Here is a 19,218-nt window from a genome sequence, read left to right on the forward strand (position 1 = left end):
CTGCAAATAAAAAAGATGATATTGTGTCCTTCGGGACCAAACGAATGGAACTGGAGGTGATTCGGCTCAGAACAATAAGAGATGAAAGACAGCTGCTGACAGTCTCCATCTGTGGAACACAGACCTAGATGACAAGCATGCAAACACCTTCAGTGTTTTCAGGATAACTGCAGGCCCTGCTCAGGCCCATGAGGGGAGCTTGGCAGAAGGTGGAGTCTTCCAGAGTGAGGGGGGGCCCGGGCCAGGGTTACAGTAGCGATGTGTGCTTCTCAAAGAACTCCGGCCCCAGAGAGGCCGCCTTCCAGTCCCCGAGGACTCTGGTGAAACTGCCATCAGCCCCAGTCCCACTCCGTGAGGCCATCTCGCCCGCGGTGCCTGAGCCCAGAACACGAGGCCCACAGACGTCTGGGTACTCAGTCCACTCGGCCAACACAATCCAAGTCTGGACTTGAACCCAGGTGCCACTGGCTCTGGAGTCCCCACCCCCCCAAAAAAAAAAAAAACCCAAGTCACCTAGAGTTGAACTGGACCAAGGCAAAACCAAGGACCTATAAAGCAAGGAGGAATTCAGCCTTTCACCCATCCATTTTTTTTAAATTTAATTTTCTTTAAATGCGTTAGGACAGAGAAAGATTGAGAGGGGAGGGGGAGATAGAGAGGGGGAGACAGGCACCTGCAGCTGCTTTACCGCTCGTGAAGCTTCCCCCCTGCAGGTGGGTGGGTAGTGGGAGCTCGAACCTGGTCCTTGCGCGTGGCGGCCTGTGTCCTCTACTTGCTGCAGTCCCCTTTTAATTTTTTAAGCCTTCCTGATTATTGACAGAGGGAGAGGGATAGGGGGAGGGGAGGGGAGGGGAGGGGAAGAGGAAGGGGAGGGGAGGGGAGGGAAAGGGGGAGGAGAGGGACTAGGGTGCAGAATACTGTTCAGCTCTGGTGATGGCAGGGGCTTGAATCTGGGACCACGGGGGCCTCTGGCATTCAAGACTGAAATTCTTTCTCTGAAGCCTCCCAGCCTCCAGCGAGCATCCCCGCACAGGTGCAGAATGGGTTCCCTGGGCACCTGCTGTGTACAGAATGGGTTCCCTGGGCACCTGCTGTGTGCAGACACCACTGCGGGGAGCACACAGGGCTGTGCAGAGCGCTCTGGGCGGGCGTGGGAGGGCCAGGAAGTCTGGGGGAGAACGTTTGGGTCCCCAATGGTGAGCGTGGGCTGCCCAGTTATGTGCCGCAATTTCTTCATCAGCCACCGTGCAAGGACATCTGGCATTGTTAAGGGGAATGCCACCTGCCTCCTTTTGATTGGGGGGGGGGGGGTGGGATGATGGGGTGGGATGGGGACACACTGGCTAGAAGGCAGAACCTGTAGCATTTGAGGTCAAGGCTGAACCCCCTGCAGCCCCTGCAGGCCACCTGCCCACCTCCCCACCCCCAATGGCAACAGCCAAGTGTGCCCGCTCCCCGCTCCCCGGTCCCCAGCGAGGCCCCAGTGCCACCTCTGCTCCTCCCTCATAGGAAGCTGGAGAGCTTCAGGCAGTGTCCCCAGAAGGCAGTTGCTGCTTCCTGCTGCCCAAACTCCTTGTAATTAAAGCGAGATTGCTGGGGACGGGGGTGCCAGGGGAGCCCTGGTGTGGGAGGAAGCCGCCTCCTCACCCTGTCTGCTGCTGTGACAGCCCCACCCAGTCTCCCCAGGACAAGGGGAATCATGGGGGGTGTCCCGTGCCCCCCACCACGACCTTCCCCAGGTTCTGCTCCTTCTGGTCTCAGTCGGGAGCCAATGTGCTCCAACTCCCTGAGGGTTCCCAACGTCCCAGCCCGGCTCCCCAGCCCACCACATCTCTGTCACTAAATTCTGTATGTGCCACATGGGGAGAACATCACTCCCTCACGGGACAGTGACACCCATTCAAAACAGGACCTCCCTGTTGCCACTTGGCCTCAGATACCACCCTGTGACATCAGACAAAAGCTCAGACCAGCTTCCTCCCCGTTTCTGGTCTCTGCTCTGAAGATCCTGTGAAGCCATGTCCTCAGACTCCCCTGCCTGGAACACACTCCTTCCCTCTGGCTCTGCCCTCCCCACCTGCAGCCTCCAGCTCCCTCCTGGCCTCATGCACATACCCCTACCCCATCCCCTAGAACCCTGCAGGACAGATGGGCACCCAGTTCTGTGCCCCCTGCTCCATGTTGGAGTGCTCATGGCTGGTCATTGTCTCCTGGAAGACACACCCGACCCCAGGACCACCTGTGGCTGGAGTGACCAATGGAGGGAGTGACCTGTGGCTGGCAGTGGCCAATGGAGGGAGTGACCTGTGGCTGGAGTGACCAATGGAGGACTCTGACACCAGGTCTGGCCTTCAGTGACTCGTCCCCCCCCACCCTTGAACCCAACACCTTTGAGTAGGATCATACATCAAAGTAGGGGCTCCCTGATGTCATCCAGCCCCAATAAGGTCCCAATAAGGCCATGAGCATGAACCCTCAACCAATAGGACTGCTGTTCTCTGAAGACAAGAGGAGGGGGCCCTGAGAGAGAGAAAAGATGGTCATGTGATCATGAGGATGGAGACCAGGTGGGTGTGGCCACAAGCCAAGGGCACCAGGGGAGTGCAAGCACTACCCCAAAGCCAGCTGGAGACAGGACCACTGTCCCTTGAATCTACAGACCAACCCCTTGACCTCAGACTTCCAGCCTCCACAGTGGCAGCGCCTGCCTTGTGGCTCTTTGCCACAGAGGTGATGAAAGAAGACGGACCACTCTTTGTAATCACCAAGAGCTATTTCAATTTCTTACCATATTTATTGGACAGACCTACAGACCTGCTTCACTGCTTGTGAAGTGTACCCCCTTTGCAGGTGGGGAGCAGGGGCTCGAACCCAGATCCGTGTGCAGGTCCTTGCCCTTAGTACCAGGTGCACCATTGCCTGCCCCCCCCTAGACCTCCACTTTCCTAACCACTCCATGTGGTTGGCCTCTGGGTGGCTTCCAGGTCTGGGCCGCTACAGACCGTGTGCTATGGTACAAGCACAGATAGGCACCCTTGGGTGCTCAGACCCAGAAAGCTGTTCCGTGCTCACCGATAGGAGATGTTGATGTTTTTGTTTTGTTTTTTTAAATTTTTTTATTATCTTTATTTGTTTATTGGATAGAGATAGTCAGAAATGGAGAGGGGAGAGAGAGAGAAAGACCTGCAGTCCTGCTTCACCACTCGTGAAGCTTTCCCCCTGCAGGTGGGGGCTGGGGGCTCAAACCAGGGTCCTTGGGCACAGTAACGTGCACTCAACCAGGTGCGCCACCACCTGGCCCCAGAGATGTTGATGTTAATGCTGGCAACTGAGTTCTTTATGAGAAATATGCAAGTCCCTGTTTCTTCCAGCACAGGAATCATGGGCTCCTTCAGGTTCCAAGACTGTGGCTAACACCCCAGAAAGAGCTTGTGGTGTGCACATGCCCTGGGAACCAGCATCCCGAGGATCAGACACCTGCAGGACCCCCTCCTCTCAGTCAGGGACGTCGCCCGTTGAGATCACCCAAGACTAGCAAGCGTCACTTTCAAACTCTTGGTATCACCACCAAAATTCTTTGCAGCTTGAGAAGGGAATCTGCCAGCCATCTCACGAAAGAGAAGGTGGCTGGGAAGCTAGATAAAGGACCCAGAGGCGACAGCTGCTGGCCAGCTCAGCCCACCCGGCAGGACAGTGGTGGGTGCTGGGGCTGGGTCTTTGAATCACCAGGTATGCAACACTGGACGGTGGAAAAACTCAGACAGAGCACCAGTGATTATCAGCCATGTTGGATCAAAGAGGCAGAGGAATCCCAGCTGCCTCTGGGTTGCATGCTAAGATCTTCTCTGGTATACATAGATGTCTCAGAGAGAGAAACTCAGCATAGGGGTCAGGACAGAACATTTCTGGAAACAATTCTTCAGGGGCAAGGGATGGAGACGAAAGGAAAGAAAAGCAACAGCTTTGTGAGTCCGGCGGTGGCGCAGCGGGTTAAGCACACCTGGCGCAAAGCGCAAGGACCAGCGTAAGGATCCCCACCTGCAGGGGAGTCGCTTCCCAGGCGGTGAAGCAGGTCTGCAGGTGTCTGTCTTTCTCTCCCCCTCTCTGTCTTCCCCTCCTCTCTCCATTTCTCTCTGTCCTATCCAGCAATGATGACATCAAGAACAATAATAACTACAATGATAAAACAACAAGGGCAACAAAAAGAATAAATTTTTTTAAATGCAACAGCTTCAGAGACTATCAGTGAAGGAACGGATAATAAAACACACTCAGCAACATGTATTCGGGGGTCACCTCCAGGTCCTGATACGACATTTCACAGGGTGGAAAGGAAAGCCGCTCACCTGTGAACTAAAGGCTGAGTGGCCCAGAAGGGACAGTGGACAAGTGTGAGTGAGCCAGTCACTTGATGACCACCACTGCTGAGATTAAAGTCCACTGTTCCACTCTGGCTTATGGTGGTGCAGGGATTGAACCTGGGACTTTGGAGGCCCAGGCATGAGAGTCTGTTTGCATCACCATCATGCTATCTCCCCCCGAGATAAAAGAGCGATATAGCAGGACCTCAGGGTACACCGGCAGCTTACGCAGTCCTCCCCTTCCCAGTCAAAGCATACACCTCTCAGCTTTGCAAGGACCTCACAGAAGCAGAACCACAGGCCTTCTGTGTCTGAAGGGCTCCGCTTAGTGGAGGTCAGCTAAGATGCCATTTCTGAGTGTTTATTTCTGAGACCAGAGCTCTGCTCAGCTGGGCTTGTGGTGGTGCTAGGGGTCAAAGCTCAGCTGCTCAAGTCTCTCTGCAGAGCCTTTGTCGGTGAGTTTGAGTAAGCTCACCTGCCTGCTGAGCTCTTCCCTGGCCCCCAAGTTCTTGGTGGTGGTGCAGTCTGTCTCTTTCTCTCCTTTCTCGGGGGTGGGGGGTTGGCATCATAACGCCAAAGCCACTGCCTCATCTGCGGTCACACATATTCAGATCTGTGTTCTTCCCCGAGGTTAATTTGCTGACATTTAATTGTTGATCGTTATTTCCAGGTAATACTTCTGATTTCTCCCTCCTGGGCTGAGTTGGGTTGGGGGCTGGAGGACTCTGTGGGCTAAGAAGCCTGACAGGCTCACTACCCAGAAGGACCAACTCAGCTCCTGCTCAGTTTCTGGCTTGAAGTGGCTTCTCCAACTTCCTTCCCCAGCTTCACCAGTGCAGAACTGGGAGCAGGTGCAAACACTCCTGGAGGCTTGCTGGCTCCTTCGTTCAAGCAAGATTCTTCCCCCTTATGGGGGCTGAAGTTACTGCCCGGACTTCCTCTCAGGAACATCCCCCAGTCTTGCTTTCCCCCTTAAATTAGAAGGGGTTTCTTTCTAACTCTTGTGGCCTTCAAAAAACTGTCCTGTGGTCTTACTTAGGCTTTTATTACTGTCAGAAGCTTTAGAAACACCAGAGCTGAGCTCTGGTCTCTTCCTTTTATCTTACTTTCCTCCTCTTTCATGGAAATAAGTTTTAAAATTTTTATATTTTGGCTACAGAGAGAAATTGAGAGAGAAAGGGGACGTAGGAGAGAAGAGACACCCCTGCAACACTGTTTCACTGCTTGTGAAGTTTGCCCCCCAAAAATGGGGGCTGGGGGCTTGAATCCCGGTCCTTGTGCACTGTAACGTGTTCAGTTCACCCAGGTGTGCCACCACCCAGCCTCAGAAATTACGCGGTCTGTTGTTAAAAGCTGAGTCTGCAGGTAGACTTTTGAGACACCACAAGATTCAGTCATAGTTAAGATGCTGAAATATCTAGGAGCGAAGGGACCAGGTAACTTGTTACTGTAAGATCAGCTTCTCTCCAGAGAACTAGCTGGTCACATCAGCACGCCAGCTGGCGCTCAGAAAGACCAAGGATTAAAGCAAAAGGCAGCTGGTCGGGACCGACAGAGTAAATGAGGGAGGGTGTCAAGCTTTCCGTCTTTCGTGTGGTAGCCCCCCCAAATGTGATCTTAGGAGCAGACGACCTCCACTCCATAACTCGCCCCTAAGCAGCCCAGAGGATTGGTTGCCGACTGTCACTTTGGAGAAAAACCAAGTTTTAGGAAAGCAGAAGAGGGAGTAAGGACATTGTCTCAGCAAATAGCGGGGGCAGGTGTGGGGAGCCACATGTGCCCTCAAGGCTGCTATTGGCATGGCCACAGAGTCTCTGTTCACAGAAGGCCTTGCTCAAAAGATAAGTCCCTGCTTCTCTACTCCTTAGAGTCTTTGTTCACAGCTGGCCTTGCTCAAGAGATAAAGTTTCTATCTCCCAACTCCACTTCCCCATGAATCACCCAGGACCTTCCAGATAATGCTGATCACCATGGCAACACACCACTTCCATCAACAGTCCCCGACTGCCAATTCCCCTCTTGCCCCGGCCTTAAAAGCAGCACCTTTGGTGCTAATAAGCAGACTTGATCAGAATCTTGACTTGTCTCATTTCTCTCGCGTGTCTTGTCCCCTTCCCTCTCCCCTTCTTTCCTTGTCCTCTCTCCCTCTCCTAGGTTAACCCACGTTGAAGGTCCCGTGGGACGGGACAGATGGCGCCACAATGTGCCCCAAGGAACGAGGGACCCCCGTGAAGGACTTCATTAGAGAAGCGTGAAAATTGCTGGCTAGCGTGGCACAAAGGTGCGTCAAGAATATAATGAGATGGCTGATTTCAGTCCAAGACTCAGGCGGTGAGTATTAAGACTAACAGACACTTTCTCTCTTTCCCCACAGGCAGGAGGAGGGGTTGGCAGCAAATCCTGAACTGAAAGATGCCCGAGCACAACGTGTGGGCTGAGTTTGTCTCTGCCACCAGGGTTGTCGCTGGAGCTTGGCGCCTGCACCATGAATCCACCTTTCCCAGGGGCCTTTTTAAATTTCTTTTATTTTATTTGACAGGACAGAGAAATTGAGAAGGGAGAGAGAGAGAGAGAGAGAGAGGGAAAGGGAGACCTGTCGATCTTCTTTCCTGCCAGGAAAGTAGACCTCCTGCAGGTGGGGAGTGGAGGCTCAAACCCAGGACTTTGCATGTGGTAATACGTGTTTAACCACATGCACTACCACCCAGTCCCCTCAGCTTTTTATAAATTTTTAAAAATTAAAACAAAAATTTGTTATTGCCAAGGTTATCCCTGGGGCTTGGTGCCCACATGACGAATCCACCCCCACCCCCACCCCCACCCCCTGCCCAGTGGGTGCATTTCTTCTGTCTGTCCAGTCTTTCCTGCCTTTCCAGTTTTTCCAGGGAGAAACTGAGGGCAGATAGGAAGATGGGGAGAGAGAGTATAAGGCACTGAGACAGACCGTAATTCACACAGACACAGCCCCTTTTATACACGGGGAAAACACACCTGCCTACAAGCCAGTGATTAAACAAGCCCATCACAATGACCTAACAAGGTGCATCTGACTGCAGGCCGGTTCATGGAGTGTTTACGCACTACGCAGGGATACTCACCCAACTGAGCAACCACTCACTGTCACCCACGGAAGGGCAAAGCGTTTTTTAAAATCCCACTCATGAGTGCTATGCCAGGGTGGAATGACCACGGTCACGTGTGGGCACAGGAATGCTGGGTGTCCCCAGATTCATTCTCTCTCTTCTCTCTCTCTCTCTCTCTCTCTCTCTCTCTGTCTCTGTCTCTCTCTGCCTCCAGGGTTATTGCTGAGGCTCAGTGCCAGCACTACAAATCCACTGTTCCTGTAGGTCATTTTTTAAAATTATTATTATTGGATAGAGCAGAGAGAGATTGAGAGGGAAGGGGAGATAGAGAGAGAGAGACCTGTAGCTCTGCTTCACTGCTCATGAAGCTTGCCCTCCTCCGCTGCAGTTGGGGAATGGGGGCTTGAACCCGGGTCCTAGTGTGTGCGCTCAACCAGGTGCACCACTGCCCAGCCCAGTCCCCCAGATTCTCACAGACAGAAGTGCTCATTTCCCAGCTTCCCACTATGGTGGGTGCTCTAGAGGGTCAGAACTGAGCCCTTCCCTGGGGCAGCCTCCGGGAACCTCACCCCCAGCACCTGGGCACAAGGAGCCTGGATTCACAGTGGCTGGAGGAGGTCAGGGATCCCCTTGCAGTCAGCTGAGTGGTCACTTCACTGGGGATTGGCCTCAGCTTCCCTCCCTGGCAGGGTCAGCTCAGAGCCCCTCCTCAGCTCCTGGGCATAGCTCTGCCGCACGTGTTCCCTTCCACCTTGGGCGGCTGGCAGGACTGGGTCCAATCCATCCCGCCTTCTCCTTGGTGTAACTCCTCCTTTTGTTCTCTGTTCATAGTCTTCTCCACCACAGCTTCCTCTCACATGAAAATTCTTTCTTTTTAACAAATTTCTAATCGTATTTATTACTGGATAGAGGCAGAGAAAAATTGAGAGGGGAGATAGAGAGAGGGAGAGATGAGTGACACCTGCAGCCCTGCTTCACCACTCGTGAAGCTTCCCCCCTGCAGCTGGGGACCAGGGGCTTGAACCTGGGTCCTCATGCGCTGTGATGTGCACTCGCTCAACCAACCAGGTGTGCCACCGCCCAGATGCGTCTCTTAACTCTTGACATCAGGACTCATCTGGTGAGCTTATCTAGGCTTCTGCTGCTGTCAGGTCTGGGTGGTGGCACATCTGCTAGACCATCTGTGTTACAATGTGCAAGGATGCAGGTTCAAGCCCCCGGTCCCCACCTACAAAGTGGGAAGCTTTACATACGGTGAAGCAGAGCTATTCTGTCTCTCTCTCTCTCTCTCTCTCCCCCCTTCTCCCTCCTTGCCAATTTCTCTGTCCATCCAATAAATACACAAACTATTTATCTATTATGGTTAAATGCTCAGTGGGAGAAGCATAGGGCTTGCCTGCCAAGGTCTCAGATTTGATTCCCAGCACCACCAAGGCCTGAGCTGAGCTGAACTTTGGTCTCTATCATTCTACTTCCTTCTCTTGCATAAAAATAAATTCATTAGACTTTGAAATACGGTTTGTCTTTAGAAGTTAGTACGCAGTCCTTGGGGCCTCTACCAGCTTCAGTCCTCACTCTTAGATCTGAGCCAGGGGCTGTCTAGCTACAGGGAAATGCCTCCCAGAAGAGCCGCTGACAAATGCCTGCTTTCCTCTGCGCCCGGCGCTGGTCAGAGCTGGGCCCCACAGGCTTTTCAGAAAAGAAAAATAGAAAAAGACTTACAGTGAAATGTAGCTTGTTGGAGCTTAGGAAGGATAAAAAAAAGTACATGGAGAAGGAACGTTTTGCCTTCTTATGATTACATGCAAAGCTTCTGGTGAAAGAGAAAAAAGTCTGAACCCAGAAAACTAGAGGGGGAGAGAAAGACAGACACCTGCAGACCTGCTTCATTGCTTGTGAAGCGACTCCCCTGCAGGTGGGGAGCCGGGGGCTTGAACCAGGATCCTTATACCTGTCCTCACACTTCACACCACGTATGTTTAACCCACTGCGCTACCACCTGACTCCCTAGAAAACTAGGAGTTTTACGTTTGAAGAGGTAGGATGGCACATTTCCAGTACAGCCAGCAGGGGTGCTGGTGCCCAAGACATGGACCTTCACTGACACAGGGCCCCCTATAGCCTCAGTTTTCTCTGAAGAAAGAAAAGGAGGGAAGAGGAGAAGAAGGAGGAAAGAAGAATAAGAGAGAACAAAAGTGGGGCCAGGTAGTGGTGCACCTGGCTGAGCGCACGCTGCCATTGGGGCCAGGTAGTGGTGCGCCTGGCTGAGCGCACACTGCCATTGGGGCCAGGTAGTGGTGCGCCTGGCTGAGCGCACGCTGCCATTGGGGCCAGGTAGTGGTGCGCCTGGCTGAGCGCACGCTGCCATTGGGGCCAGGTAGTGGTGCGCCTGGCTGAGCGCACGCTGCCATTGGGGCCAGGTAGTGGTGCGCCTGGCTGAGCGCACGCTGCCATTGGGGCCAGGTAGTGGTGCGCCTGGTTGAGCGCATGCTGCCATGCTCAAGGATCTGGTTCAAGCCCTTAGTCCCTCCCTGCAAGGGGAAAACTTGATGACTGGTGAAGCAGGGCTCAAATGTCTCTCCCTTCTCATTTGATTTATCTCTGTGTCTAGCAGATACACCCATAAATAAATGCCTCTTAAAAAGAAGAAAAGGTGCTCAACAAATTGTTTGGCTTCATATGTTAACTCTCTTTTCAATCACCAGGTTCCAGATGCCACCAGGATGCCGGCCAGGCTTCCCTGGACTGAAGACCCCACCAATGTGTCCTGGAGCTCAGCTTCCCCAGAGACCCACCCTACTAGGGAAAGAGAGAGGCAGGCTGGGAGTATGGACCGACCAGTCAACGCCCATGTTCAGCAGGGAAGCAATTACAGAAGCGTCTCAGACCTTCCACCTTCTGCAACCCACAATGACCCTGGGTCCATGCTCCCAGAGGGATAGAGAATGGGAAAGCTACCATGGGAGGGGGTGGGTTATGGGGATTGGGTGGTGGGAATTGTGTGGAGTTGTACCCCTCCTACCTTATGCTTTTGTTCACTAATCCTTTCTTAAATAAAAAATTTAAAAAAAAAAAAAAAGAAGAAGAAGAAAAGGAACTTGGAGTGGCCAGAGCCAGTCTCCCTTCCCGCCTCCAGCTCCTGGCTCTAGCTGTCAGAGGCCATGTGTCTTGGTCACCTTGGCATAGGGACAATGAAGACTGACAGCCAATGGTCATAGGTCTGAAATCAGTCCACACAGTAGGCAACAGTTAATGAAAAAAAGGGGGGGGGTGTTTTGCACAAACATATCTTCATCTGAATAAGGGTGGCAGAGAAGCAGGACAAATTGGAGCTCTCACATTCTCTGCTTCCTTCCTTCCTTCCTTCTTGGCCAGCTCAGCATTCTATGTACTCGGTCTCAAAATCAGGAGTTTGTCTCAGGAGGCCAGAAGTGGACCTGCCCTGTGACCCTGCAATGCCTCTCCTGGGGATAGATCCTAAGGAACCCAACACACCCATCCAAACAGATCTGTGTGCACGTGTGTTCATAGCAGCACAATGTGTCATAGCCCAAACCTGGAAGCAACCCAGGTGTTCAACAACAGGTGAGTGGCTGAGCAAGCTGTGGCCTATATACACAAGGGAATACTACTCAGCTGTTAAAAATGGTGACTTCACCTTCTCCACCCCATCTTGGATGGATCTTGAAGGAAGCATGTGAAGTGAGGTAAATCAGAAAGAGAAGGATGAACATGGGATGGTCTCACTCACAGGCAGAAATTGGAAAACAAGACCAGAAGAGAAAACGCTAAGCAGAGCCTGGACTGGAGTCGGTGCACTGCGCCAAAGTAAAGGACTCTGGGGTGGGGAGGAGGGTTCGGGTCCTGGAACAGGATGGCAGAGGGCCTAGAGGGGGTTGAATTGTTGTGTGGAAACTGGGAAATGTTAGGCATGTACAAACTAGTATTTACTGTCGACTATAAAACATTAATCCCCCAATAAAGAAATTCAAATTAGAAAGAGAACAGGATTTAAAGGACTGGCAGTATCAATGAGTTTATTTGAAGGCTCCTAGTCATCTTTAATCACATGTCCATACTGTTTGGGAGAGTCCAGCCGGCTTTTACATTGGAGAAGGCATTAACCGTGTGTGTGTGTGTGTGTGTGTGTGTGTGTGTGTGTGTGTGTCTGTCTGTCTGTCTGTCTGTCTCGGCATGTAAATAAATACATATTGGCCCCAGCCTATTCCTAGTTCTGGCAAATTCCAGGAGGAAAATGAATTCCTTGCCTGCCAGGGAACAGCAAGTCCGTTCCAAGTAGTGAGGGCCACAGGGAGAAGCGGAAGCTGTGGAGCCTTAGCGTAAGTAGCAGGCTCTTACTCCCAGGCAGGTGGTGGCTTTTATTTTTTTAAGAAAAATTTAAATAGAAAGGTCCTGCTCAGCCTCTGTGCCGTTGTCCAGCCCTGGAGCAGAAGGCGAAATCCCTCTCCGCCCCGCCCACCTCTAGGCGGCTGTAACTGCTATCTAGTCTATAGTTTCTTGTCTATAGTCTGGATTCTGGGCTGGGTCTCTGTGTCTCTCCGAAACGGAGCAAACCGTGTCACATTCCTAGCTCTCTGCTCTGGAAGGGCTGGGCAGGGACCATGTGCAGGAAGCTGGGTTTGAGACCCACCACGAGAGCTGAAGCTTTCCCCCTGCTGGTGGAGACCAGGGGCTTGAACCTGGGTCTTTTCGCACTGTAATGAGGATATTCAACCAGATGTGTCACCTCCCAGTGTCTGTCTGATAATAAAAACAAACAAGTTAAAAATAACAAATGATGGGGGGTCAGGCGGTAGCACAGTGGCTTAAGCACAGGTGGCACAAAGCGCAAGGACCGGCATAAGGATGCCGGTTCGAGCCCCTGGCTCCCCACCTGCAGGGGAGTCGCTTCACAGGTAGTGAAGCAGGTCTGCAGGTCTCTGTCTTTCTCTTCCCAATTTGTCTTCTCTCTCCAATTTTCTCTGTCCTACCCAACAACAATGATATCAATAACAACAATAATAATAATAACCACAACAACGATAAAAACAACCAGGGTAACTAAAGGGGAAAAATGGCCTCCAGGAGCAGTGGATTCGTGGTGCAGGCACCGAGCCCCAGCAATAACCCTGGAGGCAAAAAAATAATAACAAATGATGAATGAATATGCCCTGACTTGCAGAGGGACGGACAGAGCACCTCCTTGGCACTTGAAAGGTGACTTCCACCCCAGCCACACCTGCATCTCATCCCGCAGCAAGACCTGAGACCTATTTCCATAGGGATCTTTTTAAAAATTTTTATTTATAAAATGGAAATATTGAGAAGACTATAGGATAAGAGGGGTACATTTCCACACAGTTCCCACCACCAGAACTGCATATCCCATCTTCTCTCCTGACAGCTTTCCTATTCTTTATCCCTCTGGGAGCGTGGACCCAGGGTCACTGTGGGATGCAGAAGGTGGGAGGTCTGGCTTCTGTCATTGCTTCCCCGCTGAACATGGGTGTTGACAGGTGGATCCATACTCCCAGCCTGTCTCTCTCTGTCCCTAGTGGGGCAGGGCTCTGGGGAAGCGGGGCTCCAGGACACATTGGTGGGGTCGTCTGCCCAGGGAGGGAGCACTCAGCCTCTCATCCTGGACCTCATCCCAATCTCTCCGCATGTCGGGGAAGGTCCTTGTACTCCTGGTTTGTCAAGAGTGTGTTTTCTTTGTGCATTGAATTTTGTCATTCTTTTTCTGTCTCCGTCTCCATCGCAACGAAGATGGCTTTCTGCTTTATCAGGTCACTACAAATGGCAACCCTTGGGGGAGCATCTTGGGGGTGTGATGGTGTATTCATCCTTATGCATGCTGCTGGCTGTGATTCACTGCTGGAGACAGAAACCCAGTTGTCTGTTCTGGAATGTCTTTGGTGTGGGTGGTGGGGAACCATTGCCCTCGTGCATGGGAACACATCCCCACCTACTTAACTCTCCAGAAGCTTTGACATAGTCTTGCTGTTTCTCTTCCTTTCATCTTTGACGGGATCGCCAAGCCAGCAGCAGACAGGACTTGTAAGCACAGTGTTCTGAGTCACAGCACGTGGAGTCCCAGGAGTTGTTCCCAGCACTGCAGCGAAGCAACATGTGTGCTCCCCCACGTGCGTGAGGGTGGACTCGGACCCCAGTTGGGGTGAGAGTGTTTTGCAGACTCTCGTCATAGTGAGATAAGAAGTTTTGCGCATGTGTCTGAAACTGTACTTACTACAATGATAAATTTAAAAAAATTAAACTCCCATTCTGCCGTATTATTCACAAAAAACAGACCTCAGCATCCTAAGAAATACTGGGGGGGAGGGGCAGTGAGCAGTGGTGCACCTGGTTAAGTCCACATAGGGTGCGGTGCAAGGACCCTGCAAGGATCTGGGTTTGAGCCCCCGACTCCACACCTGCAGGGCATAATTCGTGAGCAAGGAAGCTTCACAAGCGGTGAAGCAGATCTGCAGGTCTCTCTCTCTCTCTCTCTCTCTCTCTCCCTCTCTCTCTCTCTCCCTCCCTCTCCCTCTCCCTCTCTTCCTCTCTTCCTCTCTTCTATCTCCCCTTCTCTCTCAGTTTCTCTCTGTCCTATCCAATAAAAGGGAAAAAGTGGCCTCCAGGAGTAGATTGGTAAAAATACTTGGCGGTGCATTGTCCTAGTGGGTAGAAAAATGTGAAAGTCCCAAATGCAGAGCTCAGGGAGTTTCTCTCCCATTACCCACATGCCCCCAGGTGCCTCTAGTTTATTCTGCCAATTAAGGAGACGCTGGCCACCACCTCAGGTGAAGTCACTCATTGGAGTTTGAGGAGTTGCTAACCTTATTTCCTTATCTTTTTTCTCAGGAGGACAAACACTGTAAGACACACACTCTGTGACTGCTGTTATAAATATCGAATAGATTCCTACACTCTTTAGCTCCCAAGATGACAGGCATTACATCAAAATGTGATCCGTACATTAACCCTGAGAGACCGGCCTGGCAAAGGGCCTGGCAGGAAATGAAGCTTCTGGAATCCTGAGTGTCTGGTCCAAGGTCAACGGCCAGTCAGGGGTCGAGCTGGGGTTTGAAGGCTGATGTGTCTAGTTATGAGCTCATCCCCCTTTCTTCCTACTTTAATTTTTTTAGATTACTTTTTTAACCAAAGCACTGCTCAGCTCTGGCTTATGGTTATGGTGGGGCAGGGGATTGAAGCTGGGACTTTAGAGCCTCAGGCATGAGAGTCTCTTTGCAAAACCACTATGCTATCTCCCCTGCCCTCTTTCTTTCTTTTGTGTGTCTCCCTCCCTGAACCCTGTCCCCCACCCCTGGTCTGGGCCTAATGCCTGTGTGAGTCCATTGCTCCTGGCTGACTTTTTTTGTTTCATACAGAGGAGGAGAGAGAAACAAAAAGAGAGGAGAAACACCACTCCATGGTTCACAGAACATCTTGTGGTTCCACTGGGCTGGGAAGACAGCACAGTGGTTCTGTGAAAAGCCTTTCATGCCCGAGGCTTTGAGGTCCCAGGTTCAATCCCCAGCACCGTCACATGCCAGAGCTGAGCAGGGCTCTGACCTTTCTCTCTGTACTGAAATCCAGGGCTTCACAAAAAGGCTACTGTGTGTGCTCTAGCCACTGAGCCATCTCCTGGTTCTGCGAGACTGTAAGTTAAAGACCAGCTGGAAGCAGTGGCTCTAACATCCCACCCCTGCTCACAGGGGGCTGTCTGGGCAGCGAGACTGTAAGTTAAAGACCAGCTGGAAGCAGTGGCTCTAACATCTCACCCCTGCTCACAGGGGGCTGTCTGGGCAGCCACTGAGGCTTGCTTACCTTCTGGAATGTGCCTACACTCAGCAAGGACAGAAGTGTGAGGAGCCGTGCACTGTAGCAGGGACCCAAGGACAGAGGACACAAGGACCATGCCCCCTTCCAAGGCAACAGAGCTTTCCAATTCCGTTCCAATTCAGGGCAATCATCCATCAACATTCTGGCCAGCTGAGCTGCTGTGTGTCCACGGAGTGTTACCAGCAGTTGCCTCTAGGGGTCACCATGGGGATTATTTTTATCTAAAGACCCTCCCAGGCTGGCAGAGGTTGGCAGAGGCTGGCAGAGGCTGGCACCAGGGCTCTGCACCTGTGATCTGTGGGGCACCAAAGAAGGATGAAGAGGGTCAGGCAGAGCTGCTGTGTCAGTGGCCCCTTCTCCCGTTGGCATCTCTCTGGCTCTTCCTACGGGGGTGGAGGCGGATCCCCAAAAGCTGTGCTGACGGGAGCCAGGTCACCACACCCCTGAGGACAGGGCAGACTCACTCGAAGGCCCAGGGTGCTTTGAAAAGCCACTGACTCTGCAGAAAAGTCACAGAAACAAGTGGCAGGGCACAAGGTGAGGCGGTTCAGTCTCCACTAAGCCCACGCCCTCAAGGGTGGGTGAGGGCAGTGTGCGGCTGTGTGTGTGTGTGTGTGTGTGTGTGTGTGTGTGTGTGTGTGTGTGTGTGTGTCTCAGCCTCCAACACAGCCCCCACTGCAGTGAAGGAAGCTTTGCAGTCTCTTTCTCTCTCTCTCAAAACAAAGTTGATGATGACGATGAAACAAAGCAGGAGCCTTTCAAACTTCTAAACATTTCCCCAAGGCCACACTTGAGACCACAGACGTACCAGCTGGGTGCCTCTGGGACTTGATCTGATCTGGGTCACTCTTGGTGTTCACGGGGGGGAGGGCAGAACTTTGGTAGTGGGAACGGTGTTAATACACACTTCTCTTAACTGAGTCTTATAAATCACTATGCATTAATATGAGAGGGGGAAATAGACTGACTGTCTCGAGCTTTTTACTGCATAGACCTCAGTTCTGAGTATATATTCCTTCAATCTAAGCACTTAAGGTTTCAAATGAGTAAACTGAGTTTTAACACTGGGCTTAAATTACTAATGCATTTCTAATAATAACTTTTTTTGAAATATTAAATAACCTCTAACCTTAGACCAAGGAGGCCAGAAGCAACTGGTCTTTTCAGTATATAAGATGTAGTTATTTGGGAGGCGGGCGGTAGCACAGGGGGTTAAGCACAGGTAGCGCAAAACTCAAGGACCGGCATGAGGATCCTGGTTCCAGCCTCCGGCTCTCCACCTGCAGGGGAGTCGCTTCACAGGTGGTGAAGCAGGTCTGCAGGTGTCTGTCTTTCTCTCCCCCTCTCTGTCTTCCCCTCCTCTCCCCATTTCTCTGTCCTATCCGACAATGATGACATCAATAACAACAACAATAAAAACTACAACAACAATAAAAAAATAGGGGCAACAAAAAGGAAATAAGTAAATAAATATTAAAAAGATGTAGTTATTTGTAAATAGCATTAAATGACACAAATCACGGTAAGGTCTCGTGTGGTACAGTGAATCCTAAGCGTGGGATTTTCAAAGTGAGACACGTTCCCAAATAACTTGGTTATAACAGCAACTATCTATTGTCTTCTTAAACTCCAAGCCAGCAGGAAGTTCCTCACTCTATAAACCCAAGTTTTTCCCAGGCCTGGGACCTCTGGGGCATGGCTCCTATTCCTTCTGGCTTCTCTTGGTCCAGACCACAAGATTCTGCATCTGCTGAGCTCAACCAAAGCAGTGTAGCCAGTGTCACCTCGACATGTTTCACTTTGGATTGTGTCCAGAGATGTCGGGCCTGGGATGTCAACCGTTCAGCAAATTAAAAGATCAGGAAACAAGCAAACAAACAAGATCTGGGGCTGGTGAGGCGTCTGGCGGAGGGTTCCTGCTTTGCTGTGCGCGTGATCATGTTCCAGTGCCTGGTGCGAGCGCCCCAAGGGGAGGGCTTGGCTGTGGTGTCTCTCTCTCTCAAAAGACATTTATTTATTAGTGGATAGAAACAGACAGATTGAGAAGGAGAGACAGAGAGACACCCGCAGCCCTGCTTCACCACTCATGAAGCTTCCTTCCTGCAGGTGGGGTCCAGGGGCTTGAACCTGGGTCCTTGCGCACTGTAATGGAGTGCTTAACCAGCTGCGCCACCGCCTGGCCCCAAGTCTCTACCTCTATCTGGAAAAGTTAACGTGCAGAGTGAAGCCTGGGTGATGACAAAGAGAGAAATCCTAGGGAAAGAGTGACTTGACCTTGCCCCTCTGCCCTAGAAAATCTATCGACGGGATCAGTGATGCACATGTTATCATGCTCAAGGATGCAGATTCAAGGCCCCGCTTCCCACTTGCAGGGGGAAGCTTCATGAGTGGCAAAGCCGTGCTGCAGGTGTCTCTCTTCTCTCTCCCTCTTCACTCCATTTCTCTGTATCCTATTAAAATTAAAAGGAAAGAAAGGAAGAAAAAAAAGAAAGAAAGAGGGAAAAAAAAACTCAAAGGAAAGCAATGCCCGCTGGGAGAGGGGGGTGGTGGTGTCGGCACTGAGCCTGGGTGGTCATCCTGCTGGCAATGAAAAACAAACAGTCCTCCCTCTAGAAGCCCCTCCTCCACCTTCACGGGGCCCGGAACGCTCTGAACCCCAAGGTCCTCTGGGTGCCCCCTTTCCTCTGCTGACCCTCGGGCCTCCGGGGACACTACATGGGAGCATGGGAGTGCGTCTTGGCGGCAAAGGCAGCCTGGGCCTCAGAACCACCTTGACCCTATCTGGCTTCCACCTCAAGGCTACGTCCAGCCGTGTCACCAGTGACGTTCAACTGCCTCAGGTAAGTGACAGGCGCCTGGGTGACGGGGGTCTGGGGAAGCCCAGGCTCACAGAATCGGGTGACCTGCTGGGGTCAGGTGCTTGGGGTCAGACAGTGGGGCTCAGGCCCAAGGGGCTTCCAGCCACAGACCAGCACCTCCAGGGCTGGGACTTCACTTTCTACTGCTTTGCTGATGGGGAACAGACTCAGTGTCCCCTCCCCAAACCAGGGATGAAGGGGGCAGCCAGGGACAGGCTGTGGCTCTGTGGCCAGGGAAGCAGGGCAGGGAGCTGTGTGAGGGAGACTCACCTGGCCAGGTAGCTGCAGCCTGGGCGCCTTGAGGTGCAGATACCCCATACCTGGAGTGTGTGTTGGAGGGTGTGGGGGTCCGGCTCTAGTCTTTACCCTCTTCTTGTAAACTGGGGTGAACACACACACCCGAGACCCAGGGCAGGTGACCGGTGCTGGGGGGATTCTTGGCGTCAGTCCGCTTAGAGCTCTGCAGAGCCAGGCTGACTGGAACCCCCTCCCAGGCCTACCCCTTCCGGCCCTGGGGGTGGGAGCTGTGCTGGTGCTCAGGGTGTTTCCTTGAGTCCCAGTGAACGAACACAGGAGAGAGAGGGGGGCCTGTGCAAGCCCTGGGACCAGGAGGCTATCCTGGGTGGCACCGAGCAGGAAGCTTGAGTTTGGGGCTTTAGATCAGAACTATCTGGAAGATTTTCAGAGGATGGAAATGCAGTTTTTCTCCTCAAATTTCAAACTAGCGTACTGGGGTGAAAAAAAGAAATCCCTGGAGGGAGCTGGGCGGTGTTGCACCTGGTGAAGGCACGTTCCCAAGGAGGAGTCGGGTTCAAGACCGCGTCCCCCACCTGCAGAAGAGAAGCTTCATGAGCCGCCAAGCAGGTCTGCAGACATCTCTCTGTGCCTCTACCTCCCCTCTCAATTTCTTTCTGCTCTGTCAAATCTAATAAAAATAAAATAAAGCATAAAGGAAGGAAGAAAAGAAAGACACAAACAGAGAAAGAAAGAAAATCACTGGGGTTCTATAGCCCAAAACAAAGTTTCTGTTTAGCCAAGTCCCATTCATTTTTCATCTTATCTGTGAATCTTTAA

The sequence above is a fragment of the Erinaceus europaeus genome, chromosome 22 (assembly GCF_950295315.1).
Source record: "Erinaceus europaeus chromosome 22, mEriEur2.1, whole genome shotgun sequence".
NCBI lineage: Eukaryota > Metazoa > Chordata > Mammalia > Eulipotyphla > Erinaceidae > Erinaceus > Erinaceus europaeus.